The following is a 20,061-nucleotide window of genomic DNA, read 5'->3' as shown; positions in this document are numbered from 1 at the left end:
AAAACTAGTAAAGACAAGGATTTGGATTTAGCAACATTCAAGGTAGAACTAGAAGAAATGATTGTGGGAACTATAAGTACCTATAGGATATGTACTTATCAGGACAAAAAACTACTATTCGTGCCCAAGGACATTACCAGATGTGCTTGAAATGCACATGAAAAACTGTCTGAGTTGGCCCAAAAGGACAAGATGGACATACAAAGCTCAAAGACCATGCACAAATCACACAGATGAGGTTTTAGAGACAGAGACATTGAAAACAAGAGACCTCTGGGTATGAGATCGCAAATTAAAGAGTTATTGACCACATTTAGGAAGTTTGGAGAATTGGAAAGGTAGGAAGGATGATGGGCTAAAAAGAAGGATGCAAAGAGAGTCACAATGCACATGTTCCCAGTCATTGAAGATGATGGAGGCGAGGGAGTAAAAAGGCTTCCTATGAGAGAGGTTCCTGGGGGAGGGTATGTACATGTTCCATGGACAAGACCAGATATATTTGGGCTCGTTACGATGTCAGTGAGACAAGCATCAGACCTACATTGCAGTGGGAGTGGAACCGCCCGACTTGTAGTGAGCAGTTCCACTCCCGGTATTCCAATGCGACCACCAGCACGGCTGTTGGAAATATACCTTTTCCAACTGCAGCGTGTGCTATGGCCTGAAAAAGGGCTTCAGCACTAGCTGCAATTGAAAAAGGCATCTTTTACACATCCATGCACCTTGTGCCAGCCACCACTGCACATGGATGTGTGGGGGGGGCACCACATGTGCCCCCCCCAGGCCCCATAGCGGAGGCCCAGGGGGGACGGGCTCCCCAGGCCCCATAGCGGAGGCCTAGGGGGGACAGGGGCCCCCAAAGTCGCTTTCTGTCTGCCATTTCAATGGCAGTCCAACTGCCATGAAGAGGCAGAGGGAAACAGGCATTGTAATCCCTACGGCGGTGCCTGAGCAGGCACCGCCCCTATTGCAGGGTTTACTGTCTGTCCGCTGCACCGACTGGCTGCTTGAGTTCATCAGAAAAGCAGCGGTTGGTCTCTCCGGCCAATGCCTCTGACCGCGAGATCAGAATCCACTCCTGTAGATGGTGGTGGGACCGCCACCGACAGCCTGTCGGTGGCGGGCCGACCTCCATCGGAATAGGCCCCATTGTCTTTTACAAATGATTTCCCAAAATTGAGAGAAAATCAAGTTGAGAGATTTGTGAAGGTTTTGGTCAAGGATTTGGATACTCTGTTTGTCATTGTAGTTCTAGGTGATTTATAGGCAGAATGCAAAATTGCTATTGATTGGCCTGGAACTGAACCAGCTAGACATCCACATACCTGTGCACCATCACCTGAGGTAATGAAAAAATACAATCAAAACATTACCTATTTGAAAGGGAAAATCTTTCCAAAAGATATCGATTGGGTGAAAATTGACAGGACAACACAGGAATTGAAGATAATAGTGCATGCCTATTATGAATGGTTGTTGCAGGCATTTAAACAATACAGTGGGATAGTTCATCTGCCAGGGTAGGGTATAGGAAACTTTGTCTACCAGTTTGTGTATGGATTAAGACCTGAAATAGGCAGCATGATCCAACAGCAATTGATTTGCTGGCAAAGCCAGCCCATAGACAAAATTCTCTGATATGCTAAGTATTGCGGACACAAACTTGATATCAAGCATACGAAGCTGAAGGAGAAGCTGATGATGGCTCAAATGAAAGCTGCTGAGAAAGTTGACAATAGTGCTGGTGGTGATTTCACAAATATGGTACAGGGAGATTGTTAGTCGAATCCTGGAATGCAAGAAGTAGGCGGAGGAAAGCAGCAGGGTAAGCAACCACAAGGTAGAGGTGTTTGAATTGATATGATGAAAAACTAACTAACCTGTGTCATATTTGCGGCAGATATAGACATTGGAAGCATGAATGTCGATTTAATCCTCTTAATCAGGTGAATGTACAGGTTCCACTGGTTGGGAATGCACAGTTACAAGGAGGTAACATAGTACAGAGACAGCAAGCTTCTAGGCAGAGAAATCAATATCCAAACATGCCCCAAGCCCCAATGCCACAAATGATTGGTCAGGTTCAAAAATATAATTTGAACAATGGATTTCACACAATTGCTCAAGCTGATTCACATCAGAATGTAGCCCAACAATATCTGATCCAGATTGATTCGACAGGCAAGTCCCAATGACGGTACCTGAGGGGGTACGAGAAATGCGTACTTGGCTCATCCTTAAAGGTAGACCAGACTGGTCCCTATGCCGATGGCAAGGTAAATGGGTCTCAATATCATTCCTTGTTGAAACTGGTGCTACCCATTCCACTGTGAGAACAACAGAAGTTCTAAACCTACCTCTATCGGGAGAAAGAATGTAAGTCGTGGGAGTTTCTAATAGATTAAAGTCTACCCAGTAAAAATAACATAGCAGTTCAAATTGGGTCCTTTGATGACTTACATAAATTTGTGGTGTGTGATTAAAGTCAGGTAAATTTGTTAGGGCAAGACTTGCTGTCCAAGATCAACTGCTCAATATATTGCACACCAAAAGGAATCAAATTCCATACTCCATTATTAGAATCACTGATTGAGCAGGGAATTTGAAAAGAAATCATGGGCAGTGTATGCAACTCTCCTATTATGGGTCTGCAGAACCCAATGGGAAGCATTGAATAATCCAGTACTGGTTAATCAGATTGTGATTCCACGCTGTCCTGTTGTACCAAATCCAGCTATGATTCTTTTCCAAATTCCAAGTGAAGCTGAATGGTTTCCTGTTATTGATTTGTGTCAAGCCGGTTTGGACAGAGTGACAAAAAAACTCTGCCAAGCTACGCGGAGTTCTGTGAGCGGCAGAGCGATTTACCTAATGCCATTTGCGCAAGTTAGCGTTGGGTGTTTGTTGGTGTAAAATCAGCAAGAACAGCATTGTGCGCAGTGCAAGAGGGCGCTGCTTCTTACTGCTGCTCGGCAGCTTCCTCAATGTAAACGCATGTTTTCTGAACACGAGTAGTAGCGACCATCTACGACTGCCCACGTTGAGAAATCGTGCAGGGAAGTGGTCTGGCATTGGATTTTCCTCAATTGCACTTGCCAACTTTAGTTGTCAGGTGAGGAAAAAACTCCGCTACGCGGAATGTTTGCACGAGGGCAGTCAATTTTGTTTGCTTTCCTGTTTGGCAATCGTGTCTTGGCATGGTGCTGAGTTCCTCAAGGGCACATGGAAAGCCCCTTAATTTTTAACCCGATCATGAAAAAGAATCTGCAATAATTAGTGATGCCAAATCACTCTGTCCTTGTCCAGTATATTGACAACCTGTTGGTAGCGTCAGGTACACAGGAAGCTTGTATATGTGATACCATTGTGTAGGAAAGTGGGATCTGCTTCGTATGGTTACCTCCACTTTTTGTTTCATATTACACTGTTTTTGACTAGTCTGACTGGGATCCTGCTAATCAGGACCCCACTCTCTCTGCTTTCTCCCTAACCTGTTATGTCATGTACTTAGGTACACTCCATATTAGATACTGGGGTACACTTATCAGTCCCTAGTATATGGTACCCATGTACCCAGGGCATAGGTACCCCAGAGGCCTCCCATGGGCTGAAGCATGTATTATGCCATGCAAAATGGAACTACAGGCCTGCTATAGCAGCCTGTGTAAGTTGGTGCATGCACCACTTAAACTTAAGATATAGGTTTACTATATCTAAGGGTCACTACACACTTAAAGCCTATAGGTCACCCCCTATAGCATGCATTAATAATCCTGAAGGCAGGGTGCTTGGTTCAATATGAGAGGGTACCATTGCATGAGCAGGACATCCCTGCAGCCTACGAAGTCCATTCTCCCAGGTTGTTAGTGCTGCAGCCATTTACGACATATCGAGTGGCATTACATGATCTCGTGATGACCAACTCTAAAACAGCTGAAAGTAACCCTATCGTGTTTGGTGTCAAACAATTGTGGAATCATACCTCCACACCAGTAACTGGTGTGAGAGGTATGATTCCACCACTCAGAAAAGAGCTTTGTGAGGTCCCTGGTATTCCCGGTATCAGCCTTCTAGTCCAGGCAGCCCAAAATTGTTGCTGCCGACCAGAGACACATTTCTGCCCTCCTGCTGCTGAGCCAAGCTCGAGCAGGGGCAAGCAGAACAATAGGCATCCTGTCACAGGGAGGTGTGAACACCTCCCAGACAGGATTTAGTGTATTAGGCCTGGGTGGGTGCGCTTGCCAGTGACCGAAAGTATGCATGAGAGGCACATTTGGTGTCCCTGTGCATAGTCCAGTTCAAACCAGTCCTGCTCTGGAGCGAAACTGGACAAAGGACATGGGAGTAACCTCCCCACTGTCTAGACCCTCCCCTGGGAGGGTCTCCTGAATCTGTCCAGCCCTCCCCCATGGGTACAAAGGGCTTACCTGGCTTTAAGACCCTAGATTCAACATGGTCAAGATTCTGAGCCAGAAACCACTGCACTTTGACTGTCTGGACACTCTGGACTTCGCTGGACTTCGTTTGGGCCCCGCTTCATCTCCCACTCTGTCCAAAGCATTGTCTGTGCACATGCACCATACAGAATTCATGCAGGACCTGTGGAGCATCAAGGACAACTGAAGATATCTCCCATGGAGTGAAGGAGTCACTCCCCTGCATCCACAGGCACCACATCATGATCGACCAGTCTGCTGCTCCTGAGCTCCTATGCGCTCCGAAGGCTCCAGCAACACAGGAGGTAGGTTTCCTGTGCCCCGAGGTCCGAGATGCCCTCTCACCAAGTTTGAGTTCAGAATCCCTCATGGGGCCTGCAATACCCGTACCCCTGTGCACCGTATACTTTTGCAAGTGCCTATGCTTGTTGACGTTCCCAAAACAAGTGCACTGGGCTCTGAGTAGCCCCAACCTCTGGCACCATTTCCACCAAAGAACTTTGGCCTCCTCGCACTGACTGCTCCGTAGGCTGTCGCTTTGTAAAACTGCTTGAGGTCCCTCGCGACTCCTGGGCCTCTGGCCTGTGGGTTCTCTTGAGGGTTACCTTTGCTTTTCTTGGGCTCTCCTGGTTGCTCCAGGTCTGCCCTGTATCCCCTGTGTTTAGTGAGTACACTGGAGCTTGCTGTTCCGAAGCTTTCTTGAGCATCTTCATGGGTTGCCGCTGCCAAGGCTTGTTGGTGCTCCAGCCAGACACCGACCCCTCAGCACTCAACATCCTTTTTGGGACAGCTCGTATCCGGCTCCTGGTTATCCTTGACATCTCCTGGTGGCTGCAAAGTCAAAAACCCCCTCAACGCACCTGAAGCACCCGACATACGTGGGCATTTGTCTGCAGAGCGCCTGGTCACTCCTTAGTGACCCAGACTCTGTCCCCTCCGCTTTCAGATACTCTTCACTAAGAATCCACCTTCAGATTCCAACGGACACTTTTCTTCTCCCCAGCAGTGGCTCTTCTTTGAAGTCCCCCATAGAGATCGACAACGGTTTCCGACGCCACTTAAGACCTATGCACACAGCTTCTCTGGGATAGGTTATTCTGGTACTACAGTTCCACAAGTGGGGTGGCTCTCCAACCGCCTAACTTCCTGAGGTTTCTTCAAAGTCCACTGAGAAGGGTCCTTAAACTTTAAAACTTCAACCGCGACTCTCCCATAGAATTGTACGTAGCATGCAGTTGTGCTCCCACACTGCACCCGTCTTCCGTGGGGTCCCTACTCACTCACTTTGGGTGGTTCCTTGGGGTCCCAACGATTCTGCATCCTCTAGACACTGTCTTGACTCAAGTCCTGCTTCTTATACCACTATTTTAGTATATGGTCTAGTCTCCCCCTGGAACCCACTGCATATTAGTGCTGCTCATGATTGTTTCTGTGCTACAGTATTGTGTGCTTTGTGAGTACCCTCATGTAGAAGGTACTGTGTCGTACTTAGAGTGTGTTATAACAATACATACATAATTTTATAACTACTGTATGTTTCTCCTTACATTTAACCAATACTATAAGGTTTCACTCTGGTAAAACAAGCTGCTTAACATTCCTTCAAGACTAAGCCTGAAGGCTGCTTTCCACAGCTACCACTTGGATAGCTTTCTAAGGTTATCTTTTACCTCTTAAATACCCATAAGGGTTGTTTGGACTGGTACAGGGTGTTCACTTTAATCAGTGGACAGCATATACCTGTCCAACTTCTCACTCATTGCATTACTGAATCATTTGCAGAGAATGGAAAAAAGGGGCTAATTGGGCACACTTACATCCACACTACAACTTTGTGGTCTACGGAAAGACCGACCTCCAGTTGGCGGTCCTGACACTGCGATTACAATGCGACCACACATGGTGCAGTTGCCTACTCACTTTTGTCTATGGGAGCTTGTGCTGCAGCCTTAAACCGGCTGTTGCACAAGTTCCCATAAACAAATGGGAGAATCTGTTAATCTCTGCATTGCGTGGCAGTCACCTCAGGGTGCCTGCCACAAGGTGCAGGTATCAACAGGGGGCAGCATAGGTGCCCACTCGGGCCACAACCGGAGGCCGCAAGGCGAAGGGGGCCAGGTTAGCACCCCTCAATGTCACATTCCGTCAGGCTTTCCATGTCGAAAAGCCGGACTTGGAAAGCCTGTCAGAAACCAACATTGTAATTCCTATGGCGGAAACACCGTCCATAGGGATACGTGCCGTTCACCACCTGGCCGATGGGCACTCTGAGCCCGTCAGAATCCAGCTGGAATGACCGGCCTATTTCACTTTCGACGGCCTGCATCATAATGCGGAGGTCGAAACTGAAACCGCGATGAGGCTTTCCGACTCTCATCGGAATTAGGGCCATAGTGTCACCATCTAAATTGCTGTTCTGCAAAGCAAATGTTTAAAGTTAGGACATCACATTGAGAAAGGAGACAGAAAAGTGTTGTAAGACAGGATAACTGCTATTCTGGAAATAAATCCACCAAATACACAAAAGGAAGTCTACATGTTTTTGGGAAAGGGTGGCTATTGTTGACAATGGAGTCCCAAATTCTCATTGACCATCCAAGCCTCTTCACTGGCTTACACACAAGGATGTGTCAGATCCTGTGCCTTGGGATGATGAATGCATGGACTTTTTTATTGATCTGCTAAAGAGTCCTTTTCGAGATCCAGCTTTGGGAATGCCCGACTGCAACAAACCTTTCACACTGTTTTCAATGTTGCACATTGTCAGTACTATCTAAAATGCATGGTACTGCACGTACACCTGTGGCATACTTTTCAGCTACTCTTGATCCTATAGCAGCCGCTTTACCTGGATGCCTTAAAGCTGTTGCTGCAATATGTGTTAGCTTGGAACAGAGTGAGAGCATAGAAATGGGATATCCGTTGAGAGTGTGTGTGCCTCATTCTTTTGAGATATGGCTAACTCAGACTCAAACGCAACATCTCACTAGCAGCCATTTCACAAAATATGAACAAGTTATTTAGAGAGCAGAAAACGTAACCTTGATGAGATGCACAAGTCTGAATCCTGCAACTTTTAGTCCTTTGCCTGGAAATGAGGTTGTGGTTGATGAAGCAAATCATGATTGCCTGGATGTGACTGAATTCTGCACCAAGCCAAGGCCGCATATCTTAGATACTCCGTTGCCTGAATCTGATCATGTGTTGTTTGTGGACGGATCTTGTTTGTGTGATGCAGAGGGAAATCTGAAAGCTGCTTATGCTGTGAGTATGGTTGCAGGTGTGGTTGAAGCATCTTAGTTGCAGGGTGTATACTCTGCCAAAGTCACCGAGTTGGTAGCTTTGTCGCAAACATGTAATTTTTCTGACAAATCGAGAGTTACTATTTTCACTGATAGTACAGATTTGATGTCGCACATGACTTTGGGCAGTTGTGGTCACAGCGTGGGTTCATGACTTCGTCAGGATCCCCCATTCATAATGGGGGAAATGTGAGGAACCTTCTGCTGTCATTGCAGCAGCCTGCTGAAATTGCTGTGATGAAATGTGACACCTATTGGCAGGGCGATGATTATGTCACAGTCGGCAACTGTTATGCAGATGAGACTGGGCATTATTGTGCTCTAAATTATTACATGTTCAATGGAGATCCCCTTGGAGAGAAATCTGATGTCCCTGATTGAAACTGTTGTTGTCAACTGGAGAGACCTGGGAGGAAGTGAAGGCATTGCAGGATGGAGTATCATATGTAGAAAGAGAGGGATGGGTAAGAGCAGGTTGTACAAAGAGACAAGAAGATGAGGTCTTGGGTAAACACAGATGGGAGACCAGTACTACCGGATCGTTTTCTGCCACCCATGGCACGGAACTATCATGGTCCTGCACATGTTGTGAGAGATGCTATTATGCTTCTCTTTCATGAGAACTGGTTTAATCCTTGATTCAGAGCTGTAGCACATGCATTGTGTCATTGGTGCATAGTGTGCCAACAACAAAATATGAATAAAAGAACACCAATTACAGTGAGCCATGTAGGAAGATCTGGATGGCCATTTAACTGGATGCAACTTGATTTTATTGAGATGCCTCCTTGCAATGGTTTGAGATACATTCTTGTAATTGTATGCATTTTCTCACGGTGGGTAGAAGCATATACAACACAAAAGAATGGCAGTTTGCTGTTGAGGGAGCTCATACCGTCTTTTGGATTTCTGACTTCTATGGAATCAGACTGAGGGACACATTCCAATAATGAGGTCCTGAAGATGTTATGTGCAGCATTACAGATTGATCAGAAATTACATTGTGCTTACCGTCCAGAAACCTCTGGCATAGTGGAGTAAGTTAAAGGAATATTTAAGTCAAGGTTGGCAAAGGTGTGTGCTTCATCGTCTCTGAAATGGCCTGATGCTTTATCTCTTGTGTTGATGAGTTTGAGAAGTACCCCAGACAGAAGAACGGGACTGTCCCCTAATGAAATAATTATAGGGAGGGCTAAGAGACAGCCTGCAGTTCCTTCCAACCAATTGGTCAGTATAACAGATGATTTGGTGCTTGATTACTTTAAAGGACTGGCTGACGTGATACGTCCTGTGTCTCAGCAGGTTGGGGAAGCTGCCACCACGCTTCAACAGGCGCAGTGCCATGACCTCAGGCCTGGTGACTGGGTCCTGGTGAAGAAGCACATATGCAAATCATGTTTGGAACCTCGTTGGTGTGGCCCATTTCAAGGGATGCTGGTAACTACAGCTGCTGTCAAATGTGATAGTCTTCCAAATTGGGTACACGCTGCCAACACTCGCCGTGTCCCGTGTCCCCTTGAAGACACAGTGCCTGTTTTGGATGTGCCAGTGGTTACAGTGAGGCAGCCATCCCAGGTTAGACAAACAGTAGAGGGGGCTCCAGCAACTGAGACTCGTAGCACTGATCCTGAGGAGGGTCCGAGAGAGTCAGCTCTTGTGGATACAGAAGGGTCACGAGAAGAAGAGCTGACTAGGCGAGATATTGACCTAAACAAAGGGAACGGTGCATCTGTAACACAGGTAGTGAATAGACACAGTTGGCTCACGAGAACAGATAGATTGAGACACATTTTAACTGAACGCCGAGTACCACAAACAACTGCAGAAGCCTCTAGTCAGTCAGAACAAAGCGAAAGTGATGATGAGGGCCCGTCAGTGGGAAGGTTCAAAAGAGCGAAGATACCAAATTGCAAATACACCTCACCGGAGTGGACTTACTTGACATTGAATGATTGTGAAAAAGCGTATCCCACCTTTTTGCTTAACTATCCAAGCTCCTATAACCCGTCTTGCGAGACTGTTGTGCTCAAATTTAATTCTGCAAACAAAAACAAAAAAAATTAAATCAATACAGCGAAGACCAGAATACAAGCATTTATATAATACATGAACTGTAACAATAAAGTACGTCGTAAGTAAATACGAACTGTATCCATTTGGCTACTGACATCTAATCTAAAAATGTAACAAAGCTGTGAGGTCTGATTCTATGGCAGTAATAGATCCAAATCAAGAATCACAGAAATGCGAACGCGTATGTGCATGTATACTTGCTACATTTTCTAACATTCTTGTCACGTTTCATTTAAATTCTGAACTTGCATCACCATGTATATTTAGGAAAGGCTAAACCAACTTCTGTTCCTAAATCCTCTGTAGAGAATAATAACAATAGACTTAGTATGTTAGCTGACAAAACTTTACATGGAGATCAGTCTGCTAGCAATTTCTCATTAAATGTTTTTACTAAGCTTTTGTATGAATATGTACAGACTATGGATGCTCGAAATTGTTATATGTGCTTACAGTTACCTACTTCAGCTTCAGTGGGAGTGACTTACCATCACTTACGTGTTACTTATGGAATTACTTGCAGTGTACTAACTATGTTGTTATATTGCAAAGGAGAGTTTCAATAATAGCATTCTAACCATGCTCTAGTTTTTTCTCAAGTGCCTATTTTAAAGCACTTTAATCCTGTGCCCGATGATCAAACAGCTGAAATGATGGGGGAATTTCTAACCCATTTAAAGCTTAGACATTGCCTATGCACACCGACACAAGCTAACAAGCTTCTTACATAAAGTAGAAAAAGAATTCATAGATTCAATTGAGGACCTACGTAGAGACATTATGGGTGAAGTTGCAGATCATACAGAAATTCCACCTTGGGCTCTTAGAGAACCTGAACATAAACAGACAGGAACACAAGCTACTATTGCTTTATAATGGTAACATAGGGGAAGCTATGTATATTACGGCATAAAACTGAAAACAGTAATAGCTTTGTTGGTTCCAGTGAATGTGATCGCACTTTTCAAATTGTAGGCAGTTGGGGATTATTTTTGGGAGGGGTCGATCCTGTCTTTCCAAGGGTTTACTACATTTGTGGGAGAAATGCCAATTACAGGCTGCCTAAAATGGTATGGATAGTGCTACATGGGAATAGCTTTTCCAAAAAGTTAGCATGTGGAACAATCTGATTAAACCAATGAGGTGAAACATACTCAACTAAAACAAGGTAGTAGCACTGCCGAAATCATAAGAGGCATATTCGGTGTAGTGATCCCATCAGTTGGGGTAATACTAAATTCTCACAAAATGTAAAAACTCTCTACTGTAGTTGACAGATTGTCAGCTGATACTGCGGGAGGGTTCCTAGCTATATACAATGAAATGATTGCTATAAGATCTATGGTGCTCCAAAACCATCTTGCATATGACATCCTCACCAAAGAAGGCAGAGTTTGTTGAATGCTGAAGGTTCAACAGTGTTGTACCTATATCCCTGATCATTGTAAGGACCTGAAAGGGTACATCTCTAACATTATACACCTGGAAAAGGATTTGAGCAGATTAAAAGCTGCTGGTTTGTGGGAATCAATTGGCAAGGGATTTTCCACAATGGGAAATGGTTTACTAACCTGAGAAGTGAATTAGTAGGACACATTTTAAAACCAGTACTAACAATCGTTGCTTGGATACTAATGCTAATTATTGCTATCAAAATCTACAGAGGCATAAAAGCAAATAAAAAAACAAGAGGGGTGAGTAGAAAAATAGCTGAGATAGAATTGGAAGATAGACAATGCGGGTATTATGATGAAATGAACGCTCTAGAAAAGTGTAGACTAAAACTAAAAAGAACAACAGAATTGTAAATGGGATGAAGATAAGAGTGTGATGGCTTGATTCACCATGAAAGGGGGAATTGTTGAAGAGGAAATCACATTTAAACTTCTAAATGAATTACATTTTTGAGAAAAATTATTAAACTTGGCCCAACTACACATTTTCGAAACCAATGACAAAACAAGAGAATCTTAGTTACTGCATCATAAACACATGCAGAAAAAGGTGTAGTCTAGATGATATTATTCATATAAATAATATAGACTGTTATTTATTAATCAACAATGTACTATATATCCTTAAAATGTGGTAGAAATGTGCAAAATGATGAATTCTCACATTATGGAATCTACCATAATCATTATTATTAATTATTATTTACGAAAGAATAATAAATGAATAATAAATGAGAATTTCTCAAACATTATGTTTAAATCTGATTATGATGAAGAATTTACTCAAATATACATTTATGTGTGTAAACGTGGGAACCGAAATGACAAAAGAAAAGTAGGTGATACGCATTAACAAATAATGATGCTGTCATGAAACTTTCACAGGATGTATTTCACACATGTACTAATGTTATGCATTTAGAAAAAATCTTTCAAATGTAATTTAAAATATATTTACACTTCAATAAATTCAAAAGCAGAAACGGATCATACTGACATGTAAGATTTGTCACCATACTAAATGATTCTAAGTGCATCAGAGTTATACTAGAATCACAACATCTTTATATTTCTTATGAATGTATGTTTAACCATTCTATGTATTTCATGTGGGATTAGCGTGATTTGATGTAGGCCAAACTGCATATGTGAAGTTTCTTAACTTGCTGAATCCACCGCTCGTGACAGAATTACTCAGTATAACTAATAATGTGAAACATTGTTTTCTTTTTTGAGTTCTCAGGTACTGTCCAAGATACTCTGCTACATTTTCTGATACAATTCAGAACTGTTGCCTGGGAAACTGTCCTTTGGAACTTGTGCTCTTGCTAAAAGAGCATTGTTCCAACGTTTCACCTCGTGGATTACTTGTGGGCTGTGTAATTGTAGTACCTATTTCTCTACAATTTGTGTCTTCTTTATGTTGCCTGATACCCATCCTATACGAACTGACCAATAGACTGAGTAGTCTGACCAGATGTGGTGATTCTAGGAGTAATAATCTACTCTAAGACAATAAAGGTTTCTACTCCTACCAAGGGGAGTCCAATCTTCGCTAATTTCTGCTCTTTGCCTCTAGAGGATCCTTGGCTGCTATTAAGATTTGAATTTGGGTTCCCCTTCTGACCCATGCCCTCCCACAATGTTAGCTAAGGTAGCCCAGGCTATTAACCCAATTGCAAACAGAGTATTAAACACCTCTCTACAATCTGGCAAGGTTGCGGGCCACTAGAAAAAGTGCAAAATTGTCACAATTTCTGGAGGAGAACTATCTCCAACACCAAAGGCAGTCAGGTTTTAGGCCTCACGTCAGTACGAAAACTGCACTTTTAGAAGTTGTAGATTATGTAAGAGGTCCCCTGGACATAAGAGGCAAGGCCATCTTGATCATGCTGGTCTTATTGGCAACCTTCAATACGGTTCCTCATCGAAGGCTGCTCGATCGTCTCCAGGCAATTGAGATTAAGAATACTATTCTAAACTGGCTTACTTCTTTTCTGTTCTGAAGATGCCAGGTTTGGATGACGCCTTTCTCTTCCAAAGCGCGCAGACTGATGGTTGGTCTACCACAGGGCTCGGCTTTGAGCCCTACCCTGTTAATTGTATATATTACACCATTGGCAGTATTGGCGGAGTCTTTTGGGGCTAAAGTGCTTTCTTATGCAGATGACAACCAGCTTCTCTTCTCCTGTAGAGGGGGAGAAGAGTGCTGAGGAGGCTTTTGAAAACTGCCTCTCTAAGGTGTTTCAGTGGTTGGCAATTAATCAGCTAAAATGCAACTCTGACAACACCTAACCCACGGAGGTCTTTATGGCCGAAGGACGCTCTGCTTTCTGGCCCTCAACATGATTCAATAAGGAGCTTAAGCATCAAATTTGATAGTGCCCTTTCCTTCCAACCACAAATCCATGCACTCTGGTAGGTTCTTGCTTTTGGACGCTTCAGCTGCTGGAATACATCTTGCCCCTTTTGTCAGAGTCTTCCAAAAGAATGGTAATCCAAGCGCTAATAACCTCTAAATTGGATTACGGAAATGCTCTCTACTTAGGCCTTGCAGACTGTCTCCTAGGTTGACTTAAGGTGGTTCAGAACTCGGCAGCCCGTTTGCTTCACAATCTCCCTCTGAGTACATACATGCCCACCCATCTGGAGGCCCTCCATTGGCTTCCAAAAAAGAGGCTATTGTTTAAAGCCATGGTTCTGGTACATAAAGTCCCGCATGACTCAGGGGCTGACTATTTGAGGGAGAGTATCCATGACGTTGTCCCTGCCAGAACTTAACGCTCTTCTTCAGAACACTTGACTAGAGTTACAAGAACCTCTTGGCTTCGAACGGGTGGCAGATCCACTTCTTATTGCGGCCCGGTCACATGAAGCAAACTCCCTATGAAGCTACACATTTACATGGGATCTCTCCACCTTTAGGAAAAAACTAAAGACTTGGTTCTTCCAACAATCTGCATAGATCTTAGCTGCAGGTGCTGTTATGTCTGTTTAGCGACGGGACACTCTTTGGAGTAGCTGTGTGCTGTATAAATCTCTATAACATAACGTTATTATTTTGTATAGCTTTGACTGAACTCTTAGTGTGTATGATATTGGCTCATCGATGTTCCTTCAGGAGATATGGGCTTGCAGTGATTATCTTTTATCTTTACAGTATTGTTTTGAGAATAATCTACATGAGTCTAATTTCGAGCTTATAGTTCAATTTTCCAATGCCTGGTCCTCATTGGATGACTGTTGGGGCCCTTTATATCCAACCCCTCCCACCACTAAACAAGATCCATCGGAGGACCAAGAGAGTGGTGTGAGACATTGAAAGGAGAAAGGAGTAAGAAACCGTAGAGAACAATTTCCATGGGCCTAGTAATGCTACAACAGTATGAAAACGTGTAATTTGTTTGTTGTTCCTTGAACGTTTACTTTTCGAAGCTGTTTTGTAAAAATAGTCAGTGATGCAGGAAACACATAGGGGCCTATTTACCAATAAGAATAAAATTATAGGTGAAGATTTAGATCTCCACCTGAATGAACAGTTAATTTGTTTTTACATTCACTATCATTCTCAATGACACACCTGGAAAGCTGCTACAGGGACACATTTCTAGGTCTACTAATGAGAATGTGCAGTGACTATTCCCACCAATTCATATTCCAGCTATGCTGAGTTATACTTAGCATATTCTGCAAAGGGGGCATAAAGCCTCCTTTGCAAATGCACAATAGTTTTTTTGTGTCTGCAGACAAATAAAATTCCCTATGGTGAAAGCTCTACCTTTAATCTCCAGCAAATCTAGGGTTGAGCTGTTCCTTTTCCCCTTTCTGGAAGTGGAGTTATTTCAAACTGAGCATTTCCAGGAGAGAAAAGGGTCAGAGGTGAGTTTGGGAAGGGCCACAAACAGACATGTTTATGTGACAAGGACTGAACAATTTGAAGATCTGTCAAATTTTCCACATGATTGACTGTGAAAAGGTGATATAACTCCCACTAACCACAGTGCCACCATACACATAATAACACATGAATGGTGTCAAGTGTTTCCTTAAGAAGGCCCTGATTGGGAAGAAAAAGCTACAAAAGTCACACAAAATCTCCTTGGCAATCTTCTAATTCCAGGTAGAAGATTATGGTTTATGAAGAAGTAGATATGCAAGCCAACAAACCATCCCTGAAAAACAAGGCAGAAATAAGAGTCAAGCAAGATTTTCAATGGACAAAAATAGCACCTAGTGGGTGATGAAAGCAACTAAAAAATAAGTGAATTAATGCATTGAAACACATCCATCACTTCCCATTGCCTCCTTATATATCTTTCAAACAAGAACTGACGTCAATGGAAACAACTCAACTCCATTTTGAATTGTGAACTCCGGGCATTAATCTCTGGACTTAGGCTTATCCAGTCCCCTTTCTTTCATTCTTGGCATCGACTAGGCATGGAAAGAACACAAAGTTTGTCATATCTCCTCTGCTCTTCATTGGCCGCCCTTCCCCGCAGATGCTCCACTCAAGTTGAGGAGCACAATTCCAGGCAATTGGGACATTGGAAACACAAGCACAGTCTGGGCATCAAGGATGCAGAGCTGCATGATGAGGACAGAGTGCAGGAGATGCACTGTCTGTCCCTGACATAGTAATCATACCTTTCTCAGGTAAACTGCTTTTGTGTAAGTAATTGTGTGGCTGATACCAGACTTCCAAGCCACACCTTGGAATGGCCACTTCCGACCCTGTTAGTGAGGTTTACTAATGAGGATTTTTCCACAGTTGTAGTTAAGGATTTTTCCACCCTCCGAAGCAGTAAATACATTTATACCCACCATTGAACATTCCTAGCAGATGTAAATGAGATATTTTTATCCATAACTTTCAACCAAAATCAATACTTAGTTTATGCCAGTGGGCACCACAGGCACTTATCTCTTCCCAACAAGACTTTATTTATGTTGTCCTGCGGGCGACACCAGCATTTCTACATGTCAGTGTTAGGACCTCACCCTTCTAATTAAATGAAGGACTAAAAACCAATAGATGTGTGTACTAAGGCAACACACTCACTCACGCAAAATAAACCTTTACCCTCTTTCATTGTAATGATCTCGGAAATTCTGAAAGGCCGAAACACATTATGATGAACAATTTTGAAAAAGCTCGCACTGAGGTTCTTAGTAACATACCTCTCCCAAACACTCTACCAGTTATCTCAATATCAGCAACATACTATTTTTCTTTACTTTTCTTTCCCTTTTGCCCATGCACATCATCCCAACATCTTCCTACAAATCTCTCCCTCTACTGGCTCATAATCCCAAAATATTATTCCAAAAAAACTGCACTTCTGCCAACTTTCCAGCAATCCAGGCCATAGCCAATCTTTCTTTCAGGAAATCCAATAAATATTGTTCCATGTTTTACTCCCTCTTCTTCATTACCGTAGAGTCACCACATCTGCGTTCCGCAATTACTGACACAAACTCACTCCACGCTGTTCTGTAAGTGCCTGCTTCAGTTAGTTTCTCAAAGAACGTAAAACAGGAGTAAACCCGTTTGCCCAGTTGAGACCGGGTAAATTATAATAGCAAAACAACAATGTCTCAACCAGTAATTACAAAGGCAATTAAAGTGAATGCATAAATCATTAAGGAAGGGAAACAGGAGACCAAGAATAGAAAAAAGGCATTATTATTATGCAAATAGTTATGACAGCTGTGCCGGTTCACGACACGAAGACGACTAATGAAAAGTCGGTAAATGAAGCAATTCTTTTAAATTAGCCCCCAGCAGCAAGAAAAATCAAGAAAAATCAGTGCACGGGCAGGACTTAATCACCAAGATGGATACACCATAAGTTAGTTTCTCAGCAGTCAAATGCAAAGTACCCACTGCTTCATAGGCCAAGTGCATGCTTCTGTGGCAAGGTCACATCATCTCATCCACTGCAAATGAGACAGAGGGGCTGATTAGGATGTCAGTCAGAAAGCCTCCAACCACTAGTTCACTTCAGAGTGTCAGCCACAATGTTCATACCCAGCCGATGCTTTGCCAATAACACAACATTCATTGAGAAGCACCTCAACACCACTTCTCTCTACACTTTACTCTGCAATTTTTCTTTTGCCAACAGTTTTTCAGTACAATTCGCCACTGTTTTATTATCAATCAAAAACATCGCACTGCTGTTCCTAAACTAGTGTCTCCACAGTTCCAGAGCTCCTAGCACATTGAAACATTAAAAAGTGAACACTTTATCTTTCTCATCCATTCTTCTGGCCATCTTTCCGCACACCAAGCACCATTCTAGCACATAGCAAAACGTACCACTCTTGCCACATCTAAACTAACCTCAAATTGACATCTTCGCTTCTCCTAATCCAGCCAAATTCTTCTTCTGTTAATGTCATCAAAAAATCTATCATCAATCTTCATGTCTTCTCACACCCATTTGCTCAGTCTTACTCTGTTATATGATTTTTGTACCCCACTGTCACATTCGCTTACCTCTTGCTAAACACTCTTCCTGGCACCACCACTTTGCAAGCGCAATTAAATGTAATACCAACTGTTGTATTTTGTCAATTTGCACCTTTTCATTCTATTTAGTTCTCTTATCAGTCCTTTCAGATTGGCTAATGTGTCTTCTGGTTCTGGTAACCTACTCCCCATTTTCTCTGAGTTGAACTCTATTGCTAACAAAAGCAAATGTATGTCAGTTTGATTTAGTAATGTTATCGCTTGCTAGCAGCACCCGCAACTCATCAACCATCATCATGAATGTTTGGAACATTCTTCCATATCAACCTTCACTTTCATCAGCTCCTACAAATACATTTTTGTCTAAATAGTACAAAGCCAAATCTGTTCCTGTTCTCCCTTTCACCACTCACTGTAGATACTGAACACCAAATTGGCATGACTTTGTCCACATAGATCATGCAATTCACTTGTATGCCTAGCAGTTCAAAGTCATGTGGATGTAATAGCAGAGATTTTATGGCACATTTTGCCATATCTGCTCTTTGCCACAACTCCTCATCAATGCAATGGTTTTATCCGTGCTGGCATATGTCACTATGCAATCTTCTCTTTTAATAAGAACATTTCTAGATCCCCTATCCGGTCATCATAACAAGTGTATTGGTATAAATTCCCTTTTGCTCTTTCTTGGGTATAATAGTCATTAGTTCTTGGGTACAATAGTCATTAGTTTCTTTAATGGTAAAACAGAGAATGGCACGCAAATTCTAGTTACTTTTACCTCATTCTTTAATTTATTCAAAATCCTTTCTTTTTGCGTAGCAATGCTGTAGAATTCTCAGCCCTTGTGTGCTGTCCGGGGCTGTTGTATGCAATTCGAAAACCTTCCACAACACCATTCAACAATATTTTAGTACTTTTTCTCACTGGGTAGAATGCTAGTAATTCAATCAGTACTTTTCTTCCAACTGGAATATTGTCCTTTTCAGAAAGCCCCTCTAATTCCTTCCTTTCCACCTCTGTTGTCTTTCTAATTCCCTTTTGTGCTTTTTGTACATGCAATATTGTGTATCCTTGAACTCTTAGCGAATTTGTCCTTAAACATGCAATACTGTCTGTGCATAATCCTTTCTTATACAACCAGCATGCTCCACAATATTAACAGGTATATTTACTGAATGACCCCCGCCCGTACTTGGGTGGAATGCCCTGGAAACAGAGGCTGGTTTTCGGTCACTGGGTGCCCAGTCAATGTGTGCCGCATATCTAGGGGTTGTTCGAGTGCCATCAAGTTTGACCATAGGGTGTTATCAAATTCACCCCAGGCCACACTGTTTGCCTCTCCGCTCCTTGCTGGTACCTAATCTATGCCATACCTCAAAAACTAGTGTATGCTTGCATTATTACCTCCATGTACTTCCACAGAGATACATTTCAGAAGGGTTCTTTCTTGCCTATTACACTGGTGTATATAGTGAACACTTGGATACAATCTATGGTTGCTGGTACTGTCAGCCTCCTTGCTAATTCTCTTTCCTCGTCTTTAGAACCTTCCTTTGACCTTTTGAACTAATCTCTCGGTATAGCAGTTTAAATATATCTACTTATTCTTTTACCCATATCTTTGCTTTCATTTATATCAGGTTTGATCCTAAGGGCCAGATGTATCAACATTGCATTTTGCAATTCTATAATAGCGAATTTTACCCATTTGCTATAATAGAATCTCAAAGTGCAATGTATGTAGGATTTGAAAACAAAATTGCGAATCCTATATATTCCTTAATAGCGATTTACAAAATGCGATTCGCTATTAAGGAATACCTTCCCATTGATTCCTATCGGCCTAGAGGCCATAGGAATGAATAGGATTGCATTCGCAATTTCAAGGGTGCCAAAAAGACACCCTGTTGCACCCCTGAAATATGCATGGTTGCCCATGTGGCGCACATACATGCATGTATGTGCGCCACATGCCACTTAGAAAAATGCTAAAAAGTGCATTTTTAAAGGAATTCGCAAATTACCACCAACTAGTAGTTGGTGGTAATTTGCGATTCCTTAAAGCCAGTTCCCTATTTTTTCTTGATGCCTGCATTGCATTTAAGAAATCGCAAATTGCGATTCCCTAAATGCATTCGCAAAATAGGTAATCGCAAAAATTGAGATTACCTATTTTGCGAATGCCTTTTGGGATGATACATCCCAAAAGGCTTTTTCCCGTTCGCAAACTCTCCGATTCTGTCAATCGGCCCGTTTGCGAACGGGAAAATGCTTGATACATCTGGCCCTAAAGGTCTTGCCATAGACATATATCT

At 42.7% G+C, this 20,061-nt stretch overlaps 1 protein-coding gene across 6 annotated transcripts in view; it reads right to left on the bottom strand.

The window, feature by feature from the left end:
• The window catches only part of ASIP (agouti signaling protein), a 1,080,532-nt gene that overhangs the window by 636,665 nt on the left and 423,806 nt on the right, over positions 1–20,061 (bottom strand). For 3 of the 6 annotated variants that reach the window (XM_085619088.1, XM_085619084.1, XM_085619090.1), the window contains exon 2: positions 9,677–9,776. The gene's annotated coding sequence lies outside the window, so the exon portion shown is untranslated. The remainder of the gene's footprint in view (positions 1–9,676; positions 9,777–20,061) is intronic. The other 3 variants (XM_085619089.1, XM_085619085.1, XM_085619091.1) reach the window with 1 other exon arrangement.

This window comes from Triturus cristatus, chromosome 7 (genome assembly GCF_964204655.1).
Source record: "Triturus cristatus chromosome 7, aTriCri1.1, whole genome shotgun sequence".
Taxonomy (NCBI): Eukaryota; Metazoa; Chordata; class Amphibia; order Caudata; family Salamandridae; genus Triturus; species Triturus cristatus.
The sequence above is the reverse complement of the archived record's forward strand: the minus strand, read 5'-3'. Positions and strand labels throughout refer to the sequence as shown.